The following is a 23,236-nucleotide window of genomic DNA, read 5'->3' as shown; positions in this document are numbered from 1 at the left end:
ACCGGAACATTCGCCAAGATAATCACACGTGGGCAGGCTGGAGGTGGCAGGTCACAACCAGAAGTGTTGATGTGGACAGAGTCCGTCTTACAAGAAGGTTGTTGTGGAGCATTCGTGGAGGTACAGCCCCCAGAAGGAGAGCCCACATTAGCAGAAACAGGAACACAATCTTGGTGGTTGGTCTCGTTATGCGGGACAGGGGCTCCAAATGCAATGATTTTTCCTGCAACCCCCCCTTCCTCTCTGGCTCTTCAGTATGCATCACCCCAGTGGAGCCATGGGTTACCGGGGAGGGGGTCGGGCAAGCTGTTTAATTTCGCTTCAATAGCCCCACAAAATGCAGGAAAATAGGTTCAAGCTGGCTCACAACGGAATCCTTAAATTCACAGAAAAGTGCATTTGGCTTACCAAATAGACTGGCCTCAGCATCGTTTATATTGGGAGATTCAGAGTTAAAAGAACAAACACAGTTGGGTTTACAGGCCTCGAAAAAACATAAAAATGTTTCTAGACCTGCAGGACGAGTAGCTTGAATGATGTACTCGGCCTAACAGTAATGTACTTGAGTCGGAAACTGGTCTCAAGTTGTGTGATCCTAGGCAAATATTGTATTTTACAGTCACCTTTTTTTTCATTCTCACACAGGAGTGCACCTTCAGATATGTGAGTTCAGCATTTCTGCTACAAAAAAAACCCTCTTTTGTTTGATTAAATAAGCTAAATGTTTGTTACATGTATGATACATCTAGCCCACATATAAGGTACACATGATCCATGCATAACTTGCCTCTTAGTTTACTAATAGCTTTGCCATCATGGCAAGAGTGTTTTTCAGTTTACGTTTGAACACTCACTTTTCATAAATATATTACTAAAGCATGATGTGGTAGTGTACTGTCATTTACAGACAGTAAATTTCCAAGAAAAGTCCAAAAACTTTCCCTCTAACTTGCAGCTTTACTGATAAAACTATATAGTGTATTAACAATATTAACAATAATCTTTGAAAAATGGGTTTCAGAAAACATTTATCATTTGCACATCACCAAGCAAAAAAAAGTGTTCTGACTTTTTTCATCCTATTAAAATATTTTTTTCATCACACAAAAGTACAGAAAATGGTCTTTCATAGCTACTGAAATATATTTTGAAATGTTTGTAAAGTTTACTTTGTTATATAAACGCTGTTTGTTTAGGAAAACCAGATACCAAAAGCATTTCATTTCTCAGACAGTTCACCTTACAAAATCCTAGAACTCTGAAGTCACAAGGAAAAGTATTTGCATTGCAAGAAGACAAACTGACTTTTGACCACTGTCTCTGAACACACAACAGATGTGACAAGAATAAGATTTAAAAGCATCTTAATTGCTATTTCAGTTTCTGACTGAACAGAACACCTGTTCTTTGTCCACTCCCAGAAGGGTCGAGTGGAATCTAAAAATAGCTCGACCTCATAAAATAAAGATAGCAAGTGGTTGAGTAGATTTTTGGAGCCCTGGTTTAGGATTGGCAGGCATCCTCTTCCTTTTGCCAGGCTGCCCCCTTGTGAGCAGCATCCATACCAAAAACGGGCAGCCACGGAAATGTGCAAAGGGGCCCACGCGCGATACCCTGCGCAGCAGGTTGAGTCATGCTTTTAGCGCTGTCAGGTGGCCCCTGCAGGCGTTACAGACAGTGCTGGGGGTGAAATCCCACCCCAGCCAATGGGTCAAGCATCCCACGCAGCGGTTGAAGAGTTGTGCTTCTAGTGCTGTTAGGCAGCCCACTCGGGCGTCACAGCAAGTGCTGCAGGCTGGGGGATGAAGTCCCACCCCAGCTGATGGCTCAAGCCTCCCATTTCTTTTCCTTTCTGTTTCTCCTACATTCCTTGTTGTATGCTTTGTGCCTGCCAGAGTTTGATACTGAAAGATTACAGCACTAATATTGTAATAGTATTTGCATATGTTGTATTGTTACAGCACTACTTTGAAAAAGACCAGTGGTTCATTAGAGGCCTTTTTTCTGTGCTTAGACGTATTGCCTCTGCATGCTCTTTTAATTGTTCTCTTACTTCAGGGAAATGGCAGAAAAGCTGGGTGTCTTGCATGCCTGATTGCTTGTCAGCCTTTGACAAAGTCTTTTTTTTTTTTTTACAGTGATTTAGAATGGGTTAATACTAGCAGCTACTGCTTTGGTATAAATTATTACGTTAAACATCTTAAAGGATGCTGGTCTTTAGTTTTCCCCCACAATCCCTCTTTAGAACCAAGACAGCCAATGGGTAGGTTGCTTTATGCAGACCTCTACTTTGCTGGAAAGGATGTGTAGAATTCTCTAAAAAACACAAATCACAATATCAAAAGCCAATCAACTTCCATCCACATTCCCGGGACCAGAACATCTCAATGACCACAACGCTCCATGTACTAACTTAAAACAGAGCTATAATGTTCAATAATGGCAGCAGTCTGAAAAACAATATATGCTCAAATATTTGTCATTCAAAACTAAGCAATCCTTCTCTGTGTTCCCTTCACTGTCACTCTTCTGCTGTTCGTTATTGAATGTAGAAGGTATGAAGTCCTTCCTATTCCTACTGAGGCTTGCTTATTCCCTCAGATACTGCCAAACCAACCAGGTCCTGCTACTGCTGACTTGTACCAAATCTTAAGTGGCTATGTCTAGAACATTCATTGATCGTTTGCATATCCCCTCACTGGTACTAGCTCAGTGACTGCCATCTCGATTGATTATCAACACATTCACCAAAAACGTTACATGTGGAAGTCTGCCTGCCAAAAGATTGGCTTCTCACCCGTAGCCCCTAATCTGGTCTTTGGTCTCCTTCATTAGGCAGCCATTGGGTTAACCCAACCCCTTGCCACACTTACTGGGAATATCAGATTACTGCTGGATTTGGCAATGCTTATAGATGAGCAAATGACTGTCTCTGAAATGACACCTGTGATATCAACTGTCTGTGCTGTTGGTGGGTTTCGTCCCCTTGCCATCCAACTCACTGCCTTCCCTGTGTAGCCCTTGCCAATGGATTCTATTTATCTTTGAGTTTTCTCTTCTCTTATGGTGTTTCACTCTTATCTCCCCCCCCCCCCCCCCCCCCCACACTGTTAGAAATTGAGTCTCTAGTTGGTGGGGTATGCACCCTGTCCAAGTAGGGACCACAGTCTTAGTCAAATTAGCAATCTAAATTAACCTGGGCTCACCCTCAGGTAACTTGGCACAGAGCAGTCAGGCTTAACGTAAGAGGCAATCTGTAAAGTATTTGTACAACACTTAATAACAGTAACCAAGCCTCGAAAAATCTACCCGCTATGGCGATTCATACTTTATCAGGTCGAGCTATTTTTAGAACCTACTGGCCCCTTCTGGCAAGTTCACAATGAAAAGGTGTTCTTTTTGGTCAGAAAGTGAAGGAGCAACAAAGACCCCTTTAAATCTTGTTCTTGTCACATTTTCTCTGTGATCGGAGATAAATGTCAAAAGTTAGTTTGTCTTCAAATTAATTTTCTTTTTGGCTGCAAAGTTCCAGGATTTTGTAAAGTGAACTTTCTGACCTGCAGTAGAAAGAGTGTGAAATAAAACACTGTAGGGTGCCAGGTTTTCCCTAAAACACAACATTTAAATACCTAACTCAACTGTACAATCATTTCAAAATATATTTCAGTAGTTGTAAAACTCATTGTTTGTACTTTGTGTGATAAAAACAATATTTTAATAGGATGAAAACAAATCTGAGCACTTTACTTGGTGATGTGCAGAGAAGAAATATGAAACCCAATTTTCACAAATTGTTAATACATTATATAATTTTATCATTAAAGCTGCAAGTTAGAGGGAAGGTTTGTGGACATTTCTTGGAAATTTACTGTCTGTAGATGACAATGTGTGGCCACATCATGCTTTAGTAATATATTTATTAAAAGTGAGTGTTTAAACATAAACTGCAAAACACTCCTGCCCTGATAGCAATGCTATTAGTAATCAAACAAAATAAGATTCTCTGTGCAACAGAAATGCTGAGCTCACATATTTGAAGATGCACTCATATGGGAGAATGAAGAAAAAGACAACTGTAAACTAAATTATTTGCCTAGGATCACACCCTTTGAGACCGGTTTACGGGTCAAGTACATTAGTTATGGTCCAATAAATTAAACAAGCTACTTGGCCTGCAGGTCTAGTAAAATTTTTATAATTTTTCGAGCCCTGAGTAACACAGTGAAAAACACCACAAAAAGACTCCATGCCAGTTTAGAAAAATAAGTAGAAGTTGAGGTATGAAGTTTTAAAGATTAAATGTGAAAACAGTGTTTATAAGTCACTAGCAATCAAAAGGTTATTTGAGGCTGTGAGTGACCATTGCAAATCCAAAATCCAGACCAACCGCAATGGAGGGTAGGCCAACTACAGGGCCCAGACAGATCCTACTGAAACAGCACCTTCGATGGCGCTTTAGTCGACATCTAGAGTCCACTGCGTCACCGCCGAGCCACGCAAAGGGGGTTCCGCATTGTCATTGAACTCCATTAAGTGAATGGAAATACTTTGAGCCTCATCGACGAGCCGAGTAGATAGTGGATCCAGTGTCCGTCGGTGTTGAGGCTAACTAGTTGAGCAGCCGCTACGTCAACGTCAAAGGGGAGTTGCAGTTCTGATCGTCGCAAAGTTCCTATTGCATCGATGTCGAAAGGAAAAAGGCTGCCAAGTCCCTCTTCTAAGGCGCAGGACTGAATGGGGCAACTCAGGCAAGGGTAGGACTCTGGGATGGCAGAGTCGAGCAGCACCAAGAGAGTTGCAGGGGGTCTTTGATGTCCCTGAGACTGCAGGAGAAGAGGGGGCAAGCCAACAAGCCCTTTGAGAATTTGGGTTCAAGAATGTAGAAGAGAACAAGTCCAGTCCTTCTCAATGCAGACATGAAGCAGCAGGCCAACACGGCTAAGCAAGGATCAAAGTGTCAGTCCCTCCTACAGCACTGCACCCAGCAAGCAATAGGCCAACACATCAAAAGCCCACTCCCGGCTGCACAAAAGCCCTTCTTCCTGGCAGAGTGTCCTTGTTTTCAATAGAGTTCTGATTTGTTGGGATTTGGGGTCCAGTACTTTTACCCAAATGTGCCTTTGGAGTGGGGGAGATGTCAAAGAGTCCTTTGAAAACCCCAAGGTCCCTGCCCCTCCTTCCCTGGCCATAGACACTCTACAGGGGGTTATGCAGCCCTTTGTGTGAGGAGAGGCACAGCCCTATTCAGGCGTGTCAGCTCCTCCCTCATCTAGTCTAGTCCAGGAAGATCCATCAGCCTGGTGATAGACCATCAGGATGCAAATGTCACACCCAAACTCCCTTTGTGTGTGATCTTTCTAGAGAGAATGCACAAAGCCCAGCTATCATCTAGCCCAGATGTGTAGCCCGAGACAGGCAAAGGCCCAGAATGGTTAAAATGAGAAAATGCCTACTTTCTAAAAGTGGCATTTTCAGACTGACTTCACCCTAAGTTGTGGTTTTAAATTGTGAGCCCAGAGACACAAATCTCTATATTTCTATATTTTTCCAATTGGAAATTACACTTAGAAGATGCTTTAAGGTAATCCAAATGTTATCCTATGGGAGAGATAGCGCTTGCAATAGTGAAAAACAAATTTAAGAGTTTTTCACTACCTGGACACGTTAAACACTGCACTCTGCGCTTGGGGCTAACTAGGGCCTACCTTAGGGGTGACTAACGTAATAAAAAGGAAGGTTTAGGTCTGGCAAGTGGGTACACTTGCCAGGTGAAAATGGCAGTTTAAAACTGCATACACAGGCCCTGCAATGGCAGGCCTGAGACATGTTTGAAAGGCTAAAGTAGTGGGTTGCACAATCAGTGCTGTAGGCCAATTAGCAGCATTTAATTTTCGGGCCCTGGGCACATATAGCACAATGTACTAGGGACTCACAAGTAAATTAAGTATGCCAATTGTGGAGAAGCCAATGTACAATGTTTAGTGTACATAGCACCCACACTTTAGCACTGGTCAGCAGTGGTAAAGTTCTCAGAATCCTAAAAACCAGCAAAAATATGTCAAAAAAACAGGCCAGAGGGCAAAAAGTTAGAGGAAACCTCACCAAGGGTGCCAGGTCTAACACCCACCTTCCAGGAGTCCTTCCCTTTATTCTTTGTTTCCTTTACTATTTCATAATCCCCCAACTCAGCCTGCCATTAAACATATCTGCCTCTGTAGACTTTGTCTGGGTTAATGCGACTGCTGCACCTTTTCAGCCTGGACCCTGCTCGACAATGACCTACCCATCACAGGGCATTAGCTTTATCACCTAAGCGTAATCTACATTTCACTCTGTAAGTGTTTACCCCTCCCGAGCCTCAGCTGCAAGCAAGTAGGAAGAAAGGACTGAAGCCCACACCAGAAAGTGAGAGAAAGCACAGTCTGGACCCAGGAGCCGTGTTTCTAGCAACAACAAACAGTGGAATTATTGCAATAATAGCACCTATTGCACTTCAATCACTCATGGGAGCTGAGTTGAGTCGCAAGGCTTGCTTCAGGAGGCAGTGTGGGTTTAAAAAGTCAATAAATGTTCAGGCTGTTCTTTACTTTAAAGAAGAAAAAGGCTCTATTTACAGCTAAATTAGGGTTTTACAGATTAAATACAGGTTTCAACATTGGGGCCATGGCCAATGTTATCTTTTTGGGGACTAATCGGTTGTGCTGGGTCAGTTTGGAAACAGATGAGTTTAGTTTACTTCTAAGTCTTTTCAGAAAGAAGGTCAAATACGTTAGGGTTTAGAAAGAGGCTCAGCGACCAATGACTTTCATTTTCAGTGATTGCAGATTATTTTTTGTAAACAAAGTTGGTTCGGAAAAAAGTCATAAAATAGCACAAAAAAACCTACTTTCCAAAAAGTGAAGACCAACATTTAAAAAATAGTGTTTCGTATGATCCTTAATAATGGTCCCCAAAAGTATCCAAGATTTTGGACTCTGGTTCTTTCTTGTGGGTTTATAAGTCCAAATACTGTATTCTTGTAGTCCAGGAGCCAGAAGACTCTGGAAGGGACTGTGGCAGGGTGTGTCAGTTACGTGCTCCAAAGGGTCAGCCAGTCTGTCTTGCAACCCACCTTTCATGATTTACTGGTTAGGGCTGTCCACAGTCATCATCAGAAAGTAGAATGGCTGTTTGGCTGCTTGACATGCTTTTGGAAGGGGTCTTGACCAGGTGTTTAAGCTGTATTATCTTCAAAACCACTTTGAAGGATCATTCCAGTGATTTTAGAATCAGAGCAACCTACATACGCCAATGCAGGAGAACCAAGACCAGGAATTGAAGTTCAAATTTAAGGTTCCCTAGAGAAGGCTCAGCAGGACAGTCACTCCAAGATGTTCAGGGAGTTTCAAGGACCTTGCAGGCTCACCATTCCCAGTTCATGAAGGTGATAGGGCATCTCCACAGTCTAGTGGTGGTACAGGCTGCTGGGATGTTGGCTGGGGTGACTTTTTAGCTCCTGAGCAGTTTCAGTCCACTGAGGGATAAATAGGACTGTAGTCACCCACACAAAGAGGAGTGCACTTTGGGTGCCCCACCAATATTAGCACTCAGCTGTCATTTCTCCTAGTAAAAATGCGAATCCGTAATGGGCTTGCACAATTGTAAGGACTCACTGGGAGAAATATGCAAGAAACTAGTCAGAGAATGTATCGTAACATTACAAAGAAATGCCGAGGGTTTTTGTCCCAACATAATGCAGAATGCTTTTCAGTTAAGGAAGATTAAGATATTCAAGGGGCAGCAACACCAGCCCCCAGTAGAAAATCCCTTGCACCTAGTCGGTGGATCCCTTCTTCAGGATAGCCCTTCGGGGCGATTTTCCCCCCAGCAGGGATCAACTAGAGAGAAGTGGACGGACCACTGCACTACAAAGGGAACGTGGTGAACGTGAATGGTTCGTCCAACTCAATTTAGTAGTTAATAGCTTTTTAACCCCTTCGCTGCCAGGCCTTTTCCCCCTCCTGTGCCAGTCCTTTTTTTGGCTATTTGGGGCAGTTCGCGCTTAGGCCCTCATAACTTTTTGTCCACATAAGCTATCCAAGCCAAATTTGCGTCCTTTTTTTTCCAACATCCTATGGCCTCCCCTGAAGGAGGCCAAGAAATTAGCCAAAATACAGTGAAAATTTCGTTTAAAAAAAAAAAAAAGAAATGGGAAAAAGTGGCTGCAGAAGAAGGCTTGTGGTTTTTTCTCTGAAAATTGCATCAATAAAGGGTTTGCGGTGCTAAAATCACCAGCTTCCCAGCTTTCAGGAACAGGCACACTTGAATCAGAAAACCCAATTTTTCAACACAATTTTGGCATTTTGCTGGGACATACCCCGTCTTTACGATTTTTTTATGCTTTCAGCCGCCTTCCATTCAGTGACAGAAATGGGTGTGAAACCAATGCTGGATCCGAGAAACCTAAACATTTCTGAAAAGTAGACAAAATTCTGAATTTAGCAATGGGTAATTTATGTAGCTCCTACAAGGGTTTCCTACAGAAAATAGCTGAAATAAAACAAAAAATTTAAATTGAGCTGGAAAAAACTGCCATTTTTCTCTACGTTTTACTCTGTAACTTTTTCCTGCGATGTCAGATTTTTTAAAGCAATAGACTGTTACGTTTGCTGGACTCTTCTGGTTGCAGGAAAATATAGCGCTTGTAGGTTCATCAAGAACCCTAGGTACCCAGAGCCAATAAATGAGCTGCACCTTGCAGTGGGTTTTCATTCTATTCCGGGTATACAGCAGTTCACTTGCTGAAATATAAAGGGTGAAAAATAAATATCAAGAAAACCTTTGTATTTCCAAAATGGGCACAAGATAAGGTGTTGAGGAGCAGTGGTTATTTGCACATCTCTGAATTTCGGGGTGCCCATACCAGCATGTGAATTACAGGCCATTTCTCAAATAGTCGTCTTTTTTACACACTGTCTTACATTTGGAAGGAAAAAAATGTAGAGAAAGACAAGGGACAATAACACTTGTTTTGCTATTCTATGTTCCCCCAAGTCTCCCGATAAACATGGTACCTCACTTGTGTGGGTAGGCCTAGCGCCTGCGACAGGAAATGCCCCAAAACACAACGTGGACACATCACATTTTTCCACAGAAAACAGAGGTGTTTTTTGCAGAGTGCCTACCTGTGGATTTTGGCCTCCAGCTCTGCCGGCACCTAGGGAATCTTACCAAACCTGTGCATTTTTGAAAACTAGAGACCTAGAGGAATCCAAGATGGGGTGACTTGTTGTCTGTCACCAGGTTCTGTTACCCAGAATCCTTTGCAAACCTCAAAATTTGGCTAAGAAAACACTTTTCCCTCACATTTCGGTGACAGAAAGTTCTGGAATCTGAGAGGAGCCACAAATTTCCTTCCACCCAGCGTTCCCCCAAGGCTCCCGTTTAAAATGATACCTCACTTGTGTGGGTGGGCCAGGTGCCTGCAACAGAAAAAGGCCAAAACCTTGTAGAGATTGATGGGATAGCACAGCAAGTTGATAAGCACATATTCTTCTTTTATACATCTTTAGGGTGACTCTGCTTTGGGGACCCACACAAATGAGGTGCCTTTTTACTTGGGAGACTGAGGGGAACGCTGGGGAGTAGGAATTTGGTGCTGGAGCGGTGACCCTACAAAGAAAAGTCAGGAAAATGTGCTTTTTTAAGCATAGTTTGAGGTTTGCAGAGGAGTCTGGGTAAGAAAATGTTGGTGGATTCACGCAAGCCACACCTCCTTGGAGTCCTTGGGGTGTCTAGTTTAAAAAAATGTCTGAGTTTGGTAGGTTTCCCTAGATGAAGGCAACACCCAGGACCAAAAACAAAGGTGACTCCTCCTCCCCCAAACACAGGTAGTTCTGTAATATATAATTTTGATGTGTCCACATACAAATGTGATGTGCCAAACACTAAAATTGTGAAAAGAAACACACTTAGGTTGTGTGAAAAAGACCCCTCACCCACCAACCAAGTTGGTGGCATGCTTCATCATCGGGGTCCCACCTGAGACACCTAGCGTGTCACAGGTGTGCTGTGACGCCTGATTACAGCGGAGCAGGTTTTGTCATTTTTACCACACATACTGTTTGGATTTTGCACGAGGGTGAGTGATGGTTCAGTAGATCCAATTTTATTAACAAGAGATTTCACAAAAGTGAAATGCACTGTTAATAACTGAAAGGCCAAAAACAGAACCAATGACTCACAGCTCGTGAGCTGTAAAGCCGCGTCAAGACACAACCGTTTTACAGTCCATTCACACACCTTTCATACATGACATGCACATGACCATTCATGTCGCCAGCCACGGGCCCAGCACATTACAACACTCGCATCGACAGACAGCGCCACTCAAGGGCCCATCACTTACATACGCCCACATGCCTGATACAGCAGTCACACTAGCTGATGGGAGTGTGTGGACTGACGTTTGGCTGGCACCGCCAGCCAAGCGCCACCCCACACACACCGCCAGCCAAGCACCACCTCACGCACACCGCCAGCCAAGCGCCACCCCTCCCACGCCGCCAGCCAAGCGCCACCCCATGCACACCATGCACACCGCCATCACTTTTTTTTTTTGTTTATAAACAACAAAGAATCCACTAATTATTAAAAAAAAAAAGTACAAAACTACAAACACAAAAGCTCTAACTAAATCAATCTAGCCACATCCTCCACCATTGCTACTCTAGGAACTCATGCCTGTTCCACCACAATAAGGCTCTCGATCACTGACTCCTGAAATGTAATACATTTCATCCTTGACTCAGGTGAACAATCCTTGAACACAATAAAAGCATTAAAAGTTGCCAAATGAAATAAATGTAGGGCCAACTTTTTATACCACATGTAAGACTTACAAAGAGCAGTGTAAGGTTCCAACCTCTGATCTACTCTATCAACACTACCCATGTGCCTATTATAGTCCGAAATGCACGCAGGTTTGCGCACTTCGGCAACCTGACCCTAAACAGTCACAGGGGAAGTACTCTCATCATGGACGGTACATAGCATGTACACATCCCTCCTGTCTGAAAAGTTCAGAGCTAAGAGCTCATTATTCCGCAAGGCACTGCACTGTCCCCTCTCAAGTTTTTTTTTATAGGCAAGCTCCCTTGGATAGCCTTTCCGGTTAGAACGGATTGTGCCACAAGCAACAGTGTCCACTCTGAACAACTCCTTGAACAACTGCACTCCAGTGTAGAAATGATCTACGTGCAAATGGTGACCTTTGTTAAACAGTTGTCTACCAAGTTCCCACACAATTTTCTCGCCAACTCCAAAAGTGGGCAGGCAACCAGGAGGGTCAATACTGGAATCCCTACCAGTGTAGACCTGGAAATTATACAGTATCCTGTACTACTTTCTGACAGGATATGCAATTTAATTCCATACCGTGCCCTCTTACTAGGAATGTACTGCTTAAAAACTAAACGCCCCTTGAAAAGGACCAAAGACTCGTTCACACTGATCTCTTTGCTTGGAACATAGACCTCTGAAAAACGATCTACAAAATGATCAAGGGCAGGCCTAATCTTAAAAAAAAGACGGTCACAATCAGGGTGATCTCGTGGCAAGGCTAAAGCATTGTCTATAAAATGCAGCATACGAAGAAGAAGCAAATAGCAATTATGTGTCATAGTTGCAGAAAATATAGCCGTTGACATCAAGGGACTAGTAGACCAATAAGAAGCCAGTGACAGCTTCCTTTTCAAACCCATCAAAAAAGTCAAACCTAAAACCTTTTTTCATCTCTTCCAGATATGTGGGTACCCACTGAGTAGCTCTAGACTGAGGCCTAAGTCTGGCAGTGTTGTCCCTCAAATATTGCTCCGCATACCAATTAGTCTGCTCCACAATCTCTTCCAAAAATACATCGTCCATAAACAAGTGAAAGAAATTGACAGGCGAAAAGTTTTCCATATTGACTCTACACCCTGGGAGACCAGTAACTGCAGGTAACTGTGGATGCTCCATGTGTGGGGCAATCCAGGTGTCAGGTCTTCTAATGGGAATCAGCCCCAGGCTGCTGCACTTTTGGCACATCAATGTCCTCCTCTAAAACAGGCCCTTCATCTGCACTGAGAGTGGCTTCCTCACCAGAAGAATCCTCTCGGGCAGAAAACTCACTGCCAGAATCTCTCACTTCCTCCTCTGCCTCAGATGCAGTCAGTCTCATAATCATGGTGGTCTGAAGATGACTCAAAAAGCATGCCAACAACCTGCTGAGCGGTCACTCTGCGGCTAGCCATGATCCTTTCTAACAACAAATGGATTGCCAACAACAACCAGCACCAAAATAAGTAATAAACAAAGTGTAGCTTTATCACATAGAGTTATGTACTAAAAAACTATACCATTCACTTGCCTGAAAAAGCTACTCGCCAGCAACTACTCTGCACAGACACAGCAATCACCAATGATATCCCACTGAAAAGAAAAAAGCAAATTAGACATATGACAACACAAGTATCATTGTGCTCAAATCTAAGGATAATTTCACACACAATCCTACATTTAGTACACCACCTACAAACATGTCATCCATGCATGTCAACAATACTCCTTTGGAGTAAATTGCTTTTACTGTCTAAAACATGCAACTATGCAAACCACAGGACAACTGTTGCCAAAACCCAAGGATCCACAGCAAAGGAAGCAAAAATGAGGCCGATCTGCCTCCAAGGGGGGGGCAGAAATGGCCAACAGCTCTGTACCCTGTTTGGGGGTGGGGGGGCGACCCTTGCCAAAGGGGGCACCCCAGCACAAAAAAACTAAGGGAAAAAAAAAAAATCCCTCACGTCTTGGTGGCAGATAGGCCTAAAAAAAATAGCCCGATCTAGTCCGGGGGGGCAAAAACGTATAAAAAAATTATCGCCTCTGAGGCAGCGACCCTTGCCTAAGGGGTTGCTGGCCAAAAACGTAAGGAAAATGCAATCCCCTGTGGTTTTGTGGGTTTTGACCCCCCCCTCGGGGGCAGATCGCCCGATAAAACGGCCAATCTGCCCCCGGGGGGGGAACGAAACAGGATTGAAATTGCCCCCCAGGGGAGCGACCTTTGCCCATGGTGTCGCTCTCCTAAATAAAACTAAAAGGGAATCCCTGGTGCCTAGTGGGGATTCCTGCTCCACGATCGCGGACCCCGTCCGCGATCGTGGAGCAGGAATCCACTGAAAACAGGCACAACGGGAAAGGAAAAACTTTCCTTTTCCCCTGTGTCTGTTTTCCCCCCAAAACCCCCAAAAAGAGAAGGACTTACCTAAAAGGCATCCTCTCTCTAGACGCGCTGGAAGCAAATGGCCTCCAGCGCGTCCTCAGCAGCTTCTGATAATGTCGGCGCGCTGACATCATCATATTGCTTGGGGGGGGGGGGGTGGAAGGGAAGTGATTCCCCTTCCATCTTCGACTGGGGGGTGTGGGCCGGGTGCAGAACGAGCTGGTCTCGTTGGAGACCAGCTTACCCGCGGCACCCTGGGGGTTAAGCTCTTAGTGTGCAACCACCTTTTACCACTTTCCGTGCTAATAAGGTGGTGTTGAGAATCGGGTCGATTTTTCTGCCTGCTTTCCATTTAGCATGGTCCATCATTTTTCTGTCCTTTTACCATCCTCCCCGTCCCTCTAAGGAGGAGGAAAGGCTGTACCGTCTGGATCCAAAGAGCACTGAGCTTCTATGTAGACAGGACGAGAGAGTCCTGGACAGATGATTAGCTCTTCGTTGGTTATGTGGGCAAGATGAAGGTCAAAGCCGTCCACAAAAGAACCCTATTAAGGTGGGTCGTTCTTTGCATTAAAATATGTTATTCACTTGCAAAGAAGAATCCTCCTCAGGGCATTAGAACTCATTCAACCAGAGCTAAGTCTGCTATTTCTGCACTGGCTAGAGGTGTACCTATTGTTGACATTTGCAAGGCAGCAACTTGTGCTTCCCTCCACACTTTCTCAAAACATTACTGCTTAGACTCAGAAGTGAGGATGGATGGCCATTTTGCCCGTTCTGTGCTGCAGGATTTCTTGGTATAGCCAGACAGGCACCCCCCTCAGTGCAGGACTGCTTGGATTTCTGCTCAAAAGGTGAGGAATCCACAGGTAGATGTATCCATCAGAAGAACTAGTTACTTACCTTTGGTAACGCTTTTTCTGGTGGATGCAGCGTCTACCTGTGGATTCCTCACGTTCCCACCGACCTCCATGTTGCCTGTTTGCTTATGCCTAGAATGACGCTGTTTGTATGTATGTATTTGTGGAAAATTCTGTATTCAGAATGTATGTTTATAAAGAGATGTGTATATATATATATATAAAAAATATTTGTATCAAGTTCACACATATGGTGCTTGTGATGTTGGTGTTCACCTGCTCACCTCTAAGGCACGGTAAAAAAAAGTGGGTGAAACTGCCACCAGCATGCCAGTGATGACTTCTTATGGCTCCGATGACGTCAAACGAAGTTGCTTGCGGAGCAGTTCCATTTGTGACGGCATTGTCAACTTGGAGAGCTAGAAAAAAGAGATTTCCGTCGAATGCTGGCACATTGGGAGTATTCAAAGAGTGAGGAATCCACAGGTGGATACTGTATCCACCAGAAAAAGCGTTACCGAATGTAAGTAACTTGTTCTTCTGTCTCATGTGCTGTGGGCTGACTATGGAGTGCTGGATGGAAAAAAAATACTTTAGGAGCATTAAAAGTGCCTAAAAGTTTCTTAGCCAACTATTCTGCATTAGTAGTCATAAATATATTTTATAGGCTCTAAGTGCCTTTTTTAACTCCATATTTAACACTGGGGAAAAAAGAAACCCGCCAACTTTTTTCTAACGTCTTACAGCCTAATTTAACATCTCTCATTGCAACATTATGGCTGTGAGCGCTTCTGTTTCAATCTCTTTAAAGGAGGGGCTTTATCCAACGCCTGATTCAGTCAATCATCATAGTTCTGGTATTCACTAGTCACAAAGCGGCTGCCATTGCATTTGAAGTGTGAGCTAGAGAGTAAGCCAGATCTTTATAAAACAATTTTCTCCCATTCTCCCATTGTTGAATTGAAGATCGCTTGTTGTTTCCCCTTCTCCCATTGTTGAATCAGAGATTACTTGTTGTTCAAAGAATCCTGGAGGCCTACCCTGCGTGTAGCCTTGATCTGTAAATGAATCAAGAAATTTCATGTCCGCACTTGAGGCTTGTTTCTCACCTTGGATACCAAACCAAAGGAGGCAAAGCTCAAGTCTGACCTATAGCCAACCTTATGGTTGGGCTCTGTAACTAGCGGAGGAAGTTCAATGACTGTGAGGTAGTTGGCAAAATCCATAGCTCGGATGTTAGTGGACATATCAGCCAGCAGTAGAAATGCAGTATGACATTGCATAAGCGCCATGATAAAATCCAACAACAAAGCTATAAAATTAGGGGGAAATCCTCGGGGTCAGGAGTAGGGGGCGGGCGTGGCGGGGTGAAATTACATAAAACAGCCTCTATGGAATCGGATGCAGAGATGGCAAGAGATAATCCCAAGAGTTCAGTCTGAGGGAACTTGTCCAGTTTTAAAACCTGCACCTTCCAGCTATCCTAAAACTCCAGTTTTAAAACCTGCACCTTCCAGCTATCCTAAAACTCCAGTTTTAAAACCTGCACCTTCCTGCTATCCTAAAACTAACAACTAATCCCCTCCCCTAACATTGCAAAGCTTTATAACTGCCCATATTAGCAGCCACCACCACTGCCAACGCCGACCCCAACGCACCCATCCACACCAACATCTGGAGTGCCTGGACCCACACCTACGACGAAGAAACCACCAAGACCATGAGCACCATCCACTCCGGTTGACCCGCCGACCCCTGCCCTCACCACGTCTTCAATAAAGCCAGCCAAATCATCGCTCCCCAGCTCCGGACCATCATCAACAGCTCCTTTGAGACCGTCATCTTCCCGGAGAGCTGCAAACATGCCAAAGTCAATGCCCTACTAAAAAAAAACAAAAGCCAACCCTGAAGGCCTCAAAAACTACCGGTCCATCTCCCTACTCCCCTTCCCTGCGAAGGTCATTGAGAAGATAGTCAACAGCCAACTATCTCACTTCCTGGAGGACAACAGCCTACTCGACATCTCCCAATCCGGCTTCCTCAAGAACCATAGCACCGAGACCGCTCTTATCGCTGCTACCGACGACATCAGAAACAGGCTTGACAAAGGTGAAACTATTGCCCTCATCCTCCTTGACCTTTCTGCAGCCTTCGACACCGTCTGTCACCACCCACTTCACACACGCCTCCATGACGCCAGAATCCGCAACAGAGCCCTGGATTGGCTCACATCCTTCCTCACCAGCAGAACCCAAAGAGTCCACCTCCCCCCGTTCCTCTCAAAAGACATCAAGACCCTCTGCGGAGGCCTCCAGGGATCCTCCCTCAGCCTCACACTCTTCAGTGTCTACATGGCACCGCTCGCCAGCATCGTCCGATCCCACGGCCTCAACATCGTCTCCTACGCGGACGACACACAGCTGATCCTCTCTCTCGCAAAGGACCCCGCAACCGCCAAGACCAACCTTCACACCGGACTTCATGCCTTCGCCAACCGGATGGAGATAAGCCGCCTCATTCTGAACTCGGAGAAGACCGAGAGCATCATCTCCGGCTCCAACAAATCAGCATTTGACAACTCGTGGTGGCCGGCCACTCTATGAGCCACCCCAACGCCCACCACCCACACACGCAACTTCGGCTTCATACTGGACTTATCGCTCTCCATGACCCAGCAAGTCAACACCATAACATCCTTATGTTTTAACACCCTCTGCATGCTTTGCAAAGCCTTCAGATGGATCCTCATTGAAACCAGAAGAACGGTCACCCACGCCCTCGTCAGCAGTAGACTGGACCACGGCAACGCACTCTATGCGGGAACAACTGCCAAGCTCCAGAGAAAACTTCAGCGCATTCAGAACACCTCAGCACGACTCATCCTTAACCTCCCTCGCCACGAACACATCTCAGCCCACCTCAGAGATCTCCACTGGCTCCTCGTCAACAAAAGGATCATCTTCAAACTCCTGATTCAGGCTCAACGAGCGTCTCAACTTCAACATCCCAACAAGCCAGCTCCCCTCCGCCAACCTCGCCCTCGTCCCCCATACCACAGCCGGTGGCAGATCCTTCCCCCACCTTGCCGCCGAAACCTGGAACTCCCTCTCCGTCAACCTACGTCTGACCCAGGACCTCCTGACCTTCAGGAAGCGTCTCAAGACCTGGCTCTTCGAGCGGTAGCATCCCCTCCATGCGCCTTGAGACCCTACCGGGTTAGTAGCTCACTTAACAAATTGCTGATTGATTGATTGAAGTCTGGGATTGAATCATCTGACGTCCATGTCTCTGTGACAGAGTAACTCTTTCCGAGGTCATAATCGTGCTAATTTCATAGGCATGTTAACCAAGGCGCAGTCCAGCTCAGTTCTATCTACTCTATGTGACTAAAAGGCAGAGAAAGGCAATTAATCCTGCTTGACCTTCAATAAATCGGTAGAAGAACAGTTTGTAGACCAAAAGGTGATTCCAACACACCTCTCCAATCTATAAGTAACCCTTCCAAACTAGATAATAGGTGCCCTGCCAATCCAGCCCAACTCTTAAAAGGGCCTCTTTAGAGTACACGAAGAGGCCGGGTACGCCTGGCATGAATTAAAGTTTACCATTGATGATTTTATGGAAAGCATGGCTGGCGCTGAGCGCGACTGGAGCACGGGCGGGCTTCCCTTCAGTGTGTGGCCAGCGCATCTGCGCACCAGGTAGCCTTAAATTGGCGAGGTCCTTTCTACACATTAAGGGAGTACTAGACTGCCACCTAAAATGAAGTCTGTGCTAGCCTAAGAAGGAAAAATGGTGTCAGGCTGACGTGTACTCCACATCACTGCAAGCAGGAGCAAGCCTCAGAAGATTAACAAGGCACCAAAAACACCTTCCCTCTAGCACTTCTACTCTTTCCCATCTGCGCCTGCCCTCTAATTGCCAACAGAGGAACTTGCGCTCTATATTTCAATTTCTGCAGAGTAAATCCAGGAACTTCACAAAGAGTGACATGAGTGTCTTAAATATTATCAAACTATTAAAAACATTTAGTTTAAAGGCAGTTCATACGACAGAATTCAAAATGCCTTATAGATTATTGCTGTTACCTTCAGGGCCACACAGCAGGTAGCCTTAAATAGGAGGGGGTCCTGTCTACTCATTATGGAAACACTAGGCCACCACCTAAGATGGCATGTTAAAATGTGTTAGCCTGAGAAGGAAAATGGCATTGGTCGGATGTGTACTCCGTGTCCCTCTGAGCAGGAGCAAGCCTAAGATTAACAAAGCACAAAAACAGCTTCACCCTAGCGCTGACAGAAAGCAAGAATTATATGGCTAAATTTAAACTACTTTTAAGTTTATTTTATAATCACAGCTCTGTATCACAGAGGGTTGCTGTACAGACTTGTGGAACTCAGGGTACATCTTGTGAGCCCCAGAAAATAATTTTACAATGTTACTTTTTTTTAATGGTTGAGAGCTTCACATATTGTAAGGTTAAGATGGAGTACTGAGCTGTGGGTAAGTTATGGAATCTTTTGATGTAAAAATAATTGTTGAGTAACTCAATTTGTACACATCCTGTGACCTGCTAGAACAGAATCCTTGAGACACTGGAACAAGGTTGAATCTCTAGGTCCTGCCTGTCTCCAAGCCTACTTCAACTGATTAAGTTATAACATCCAAAAAAAGGATCTGATCTTTATCTTTGCCTTGTCTCATCAGGAATTTTCTCGTCAGATTCTGCAAGCTTGTCTTCCAATATTAATGCATTTTCAAAAATTGAGCTTAGTTCTTGCATCAAGACTCTATTATTCTCTAAAGTAATTGTGTCTCCTTCTTTTAGCTTCCGTACGTCCTTTGTGCCTCCTGGTCAGTTTTTTCTTCTGGTGCATTATCTTCATACCTTCTTCAGGTTCATCAGCATAGAATTTGTTTGTGAGCAGTTTCCTACACCGTCCCTCCCTTCAAGGTCAAGAACACATCCCAGTTCAGTTATTCTGGTCTCCACCTGGTAAGCCATTTCTAATCAATCAACAGATAGCTCAATTTGCTAGTCTTCTTTCCCACAGCACCTTTATTTTGAAAGAAAGAGTTTTATGTGATTTATTTAATTTAATTTGTTATGGAGTGAAGACATTAGAGGATCACTTATTTTTGTGTGGGGAGGTTGTTGGCTTAGTAGAAGATCCATGAAATGTAAGAATCATATTCTCTGCCTTCCTACACATTGCATTAATTTTTTTAGTGACATACAGTTTTTTGTCATTGTAGGTACTGTACCAACCCTGCAGTGTGCTTTAATTGTTGAATTTTGACTTTCCCATGCATACTTATACCCACAGATTCCTCAGGTGCCAAACTGGATTGGAAGAATTTTACAGAGATGTCCTGGCCTACTGATTAGGGACACACCGGACTCTGCAGTAACTCTATACCACCCCATAAGCTACGGTGCGAAGTTATATATAAGTGCCATCCCCCCTGTGCTGATATTGGTTCCTTTCTTTCCATGCCAATCAATGCACATTTGCAATTCTGCAACCATATTTGTTTGTTTTCTAGCGTCTCCAAACTTATCGCAGTCAGTGTTCCAGAGGTGTCTCCTCAGAAACAACAGGATTGAATTCATACTTCTATTGCAGGAAGCAGATGTTGTCAGGGACTTGCAAATCATGTGCCTCTAGCACTTGAGCTCCAATCATGACTCAAAGTTGTGATCCAGGAGTGGGAGGCTCAACTGTACATCGAACAAAAGAAGATGCTGCAGTCAGAACATACGTCCCTATTCATGTTGTCGGGCTGCTTATATTTCCATTCACTGAGCCATTCACTGAGCCTGTCCCATGTTAATCCCCATTCCTGCTTGAAGTATTCTGATAAGTCAAAGTGGAAAACTTAACAAAGCTGTGCGGTACTCAAACCCATCATGTTATTTGAAATCAGGTGAGAACACACAAGGATAGATGTTGAAAGATCCCACCTCACAAGCATCTCTAGATTCTGATCTTGTTCCTCAACTGATCTCACCCCAAATTTCCCAGCGTTGTTGTTGATGTTGCAGCAGATAGCAGCTTTCAAGGAGACTATGCAGCAGTTATGTCATATTATTTTGCTCCCTCTGGCACTCCTTCGGCTCCACAAAGCCATGAGGGGCTTCAACTGGACTTCTGCCAGCTAGCACTCTCTCGTCAAGACTGATCCCTTGGGGCTCATTTTACCAATGCTTGTACAGATTTCCATCCAAGTTCCAGGGTCCACACCAGTCCCTTCTGTGCTGATGATGACCCTACCAGCAACAGTCCAGGATCAGACCCCGATGCTGGTCTTTCACCCCGAACCATCATCTGGATGCTCCGGGGTCTATGTCCCTCGACATTATAAAGAAACAGTCAATGAGTTTGCAGCCTGATCCTAATCCTCTGCTCTGATACCAGTTCTACCAGAGGCTTGAGACCTTATTTGGATTTGACTCTGAAGCAGTTCAGGGTATGCAAAGCATTCCCCATGACACCGATAATGATAATGATGATAAGGCAGGCAACCTGCTCACCCTTCACTGTACTGATGATGGACTATACCTGGATTTACAGAATGCAGGTGAGCAGGATACATCCCTAGCGTTAGGTAGATTTACCACCTTTCCCATCAACAGAAGATAGTGCCCTTTTCATAGTAAGACAGCAGAAGTTCTAGATTCACAGTTGCTTATTGTTATAACTAATAATTTATTATCTGAGATCCTTCAACCAGATCCAACCTCCTCTGAGCCACTATTGCCTTTTAATGAGGCGTTCACAAATATTCTTACGATCACATGGTGTAAGCCATCCTCTTGGGGCATCTGGTCAGTTGACCTGTGGCCAGGCGACATACACTGGCCCTTCTGGATCCCGATTTGTTTTTTTGTGAAAAAGCATCCTGCACCTGAAAGTCTGTTGGTAGTGTTGTTGATAATTAAAGTTACTCCCAAAGCCTTTCAGACCAACCCCCTGGATAGAGAGTAAAAATTTATTCATGCCTTCAGAAAAAGATTTGTTTCTTTGGCAAGTTGAACCTTAAGGTTCTTGAACATATTGTGAAGTTTGGGAAGGTGCACCCATGCTTTATGGGGCGTGGCCACAAGATCCTGTCGGTCTTCCTGGAATACTTGAAGGCTTCCTTGGCTCAAATAATATATTACGATCAGGATGCTGCAAAGCAGGGCTTGCTTACTGGCCTGGACACTACAGACTCAGTAGGCAAAGCTATTGGCACCTGTGTAATGCTTAGAAGGCAAGTCTGGATGAGATCAGCCAATTTTACATTTGCTGTCCAAGCATATTTGATGGATATGCCCTTTGGCTCCTAAATCACCCTTCTCTCCAAACAATCTGGAGACACCAAACAACGGAAGGACAATTGAACCACAGAACATCCCTTGGGGCTTTTAGCTCCAGCCAAGCAGTTCCTCCAACAAAACAGTAAATATATAGAGGTTATTTCAGACGGCTGACTTATAAACAGCATCACTCCTCTCAATTTGTGTAGAGATAGCAGACCCCTTCTTTTCAGAGCAGTGGACAACTCAGCTTGCACCAGGAGGGGCAGCACTCCTATAACTCCTTCTCCCTTGCTGCAGCTGCTGCCATGCTGACAGGAGGAAGTATACAATATTTCCAGCACGTCAGACAAATGTGTATTTTAGATAATTCTAAGGGGCTAAACCCTTCCTTTGGTTTTCTCCCTGCCCTGTTTTCACCCCCACATCATAGCAAAGAAACTCTTAGCAGACTGTCCCCCAGTTTTGCTGCAAGACGTCAACCTTTCACTGGATAAGGGTTCCATCAAGCAGGTGCTGGATTTGGAGAGAGAGTAAGAGTGCTACTTCCTCTTACCGATGGACATCAGTCTTAGGCCTGTACTGGGCCTCTTCCCATCAAATGCCTTCCTGAGGAAAGAAAGATTCATAATACTCAGCCTGTCTCAGAGTCGTCGTGCTCTGGACCCAATACTCAGCTTGTCTCAGAGTCACTGTGTTCCAGACCCACAGGACTAGATGGTGTTCCTAGACTTTCAGGACACGTATTTTCACATATCCATCTTGCAGTCCCACATGCATTTTCTAGGGTACATTATGGAGTTGGCGCACTTCCAGTTTGCCATGCTCCCCTTCCATCTTACCTCGGCCACTTGGGGGTGCACAAAAAAGTGTTCCATCCTTTCTTTATACATGGAGGATACATGCACTCCTCTACTTCAACTACCTGCTTGACTGGCTTGCCTCAGTCAGTCAAAGACAAAGACGATGTGTGAACTCCTGACATCTTTGGGGTTTTCCATTAACTATCCTAAATCCCACATGAGCCCCATTTAGAGGCGTTATAGGCCTTTCAGTGCCTTAGTGAGTCTGGGATGATCAGGATATAATCCTGATGTTTCCAACTTTATTTTAGCCAGATGCCATACTCTGGGTCAGTAGTGGAAACTCACAGTTTAGTGGGCCTAGCTTTAGAGCTGCCTCTGACTCAGTAGATCGTGATCTGTCTCCTGATCTAGTCTGTGATGACAGACCAGTGGCAGCCTGATCTGCAGGCAGCCACCCTCCCTTCCACACTCAGACCTATGTGTTACTGCTGGGTTGGCAGGGTTCACCTGATGAAAGTGAAGATTGGATGGTTCTGGTGTCCGGCAGAGATACAGCTCCACATTAATCTTCTGGAGCTTCAGGTGATCCATCTAGCCCTGAAAGCCTTCCTGCCACGCTTCAAGGGAGGAGGCTGGTGGACAGTCCTCATGGACAACACAACTGCATGTGGTTCTGCAACAAAGAAGCAGGGCAGAGTGGAGTTCTGGACCCTGTGCCAGGAGTCCCTAAGTCTCTATAGGTAGCTGGACAAGCGAAATAACTTTTAGGTAGCCAGACATCTAACGGGGTCTGCGAGCGGACAAGCTTAGTAGGAGTATGTTGGTGGACTATTAGTGCTATCTTATTCCACAAGGAATCTTCAACCATTGCAGTAGACTCTGGATAGATCGGTTTGCCACTGTAGAGAACACACAGCATCAAAGCTCCGGTGCACTGGAAATTCTTCTCAGCAGGTCATTGGGAGACTCATTTAATCTTTGATGTAACCCTGGTCTCTAATTACAACATGCGCTCCTGCCACTGCCTTTC

The 23,236-nt window shown here is 44.7% G+C and overlaps 1 protein-coding gene across 5 annotated transcripts in view; it reads left to right on the top strand.

Moving 5' to 3' along the window:
• The window catches only part of KMT2E (lysine methyltransferase 2E (inactive)), a 1,466,695-nt gene that overhangs the window by 113,166 nt on the left and 1,330,293 nt on the right, over positions 1 to 23,236 (top strand). For all 5 annotated transcript variants that reach the window (XR_011202375.1, XM_069229869.1, XM_069229870.1 and 2 more), the window contains exon 2: positions 18,926 to 19,093. The gene's annotated coding sequence lies outside the window, so the exon portion shown is untranslated. The remainder of the gene's footprint in view (positions 1 to 18,925; positions 19,094 to 23,236) is intronic.

Source organism: Pleurodeles waltl, chromosome 4_1 (genome assembly GCF_031143425.1).
Source record: "Pleurodeles waltl isolate 20211129_DDA chromosome 4_1, aPleWal1.hap1.20221129, whole genome shotgun sequence".
Lineage (NCBI taxonomy): Eukaryota > Metazoa > Chordata > Amphibia > Caudata > Salamandridae > Pleurodeles > Pleurodeles waltl.
Note: the sequence above shows the minus strand (reverse complement) of the source record. Positions and strands in the feature narration are given on the sequence as shown.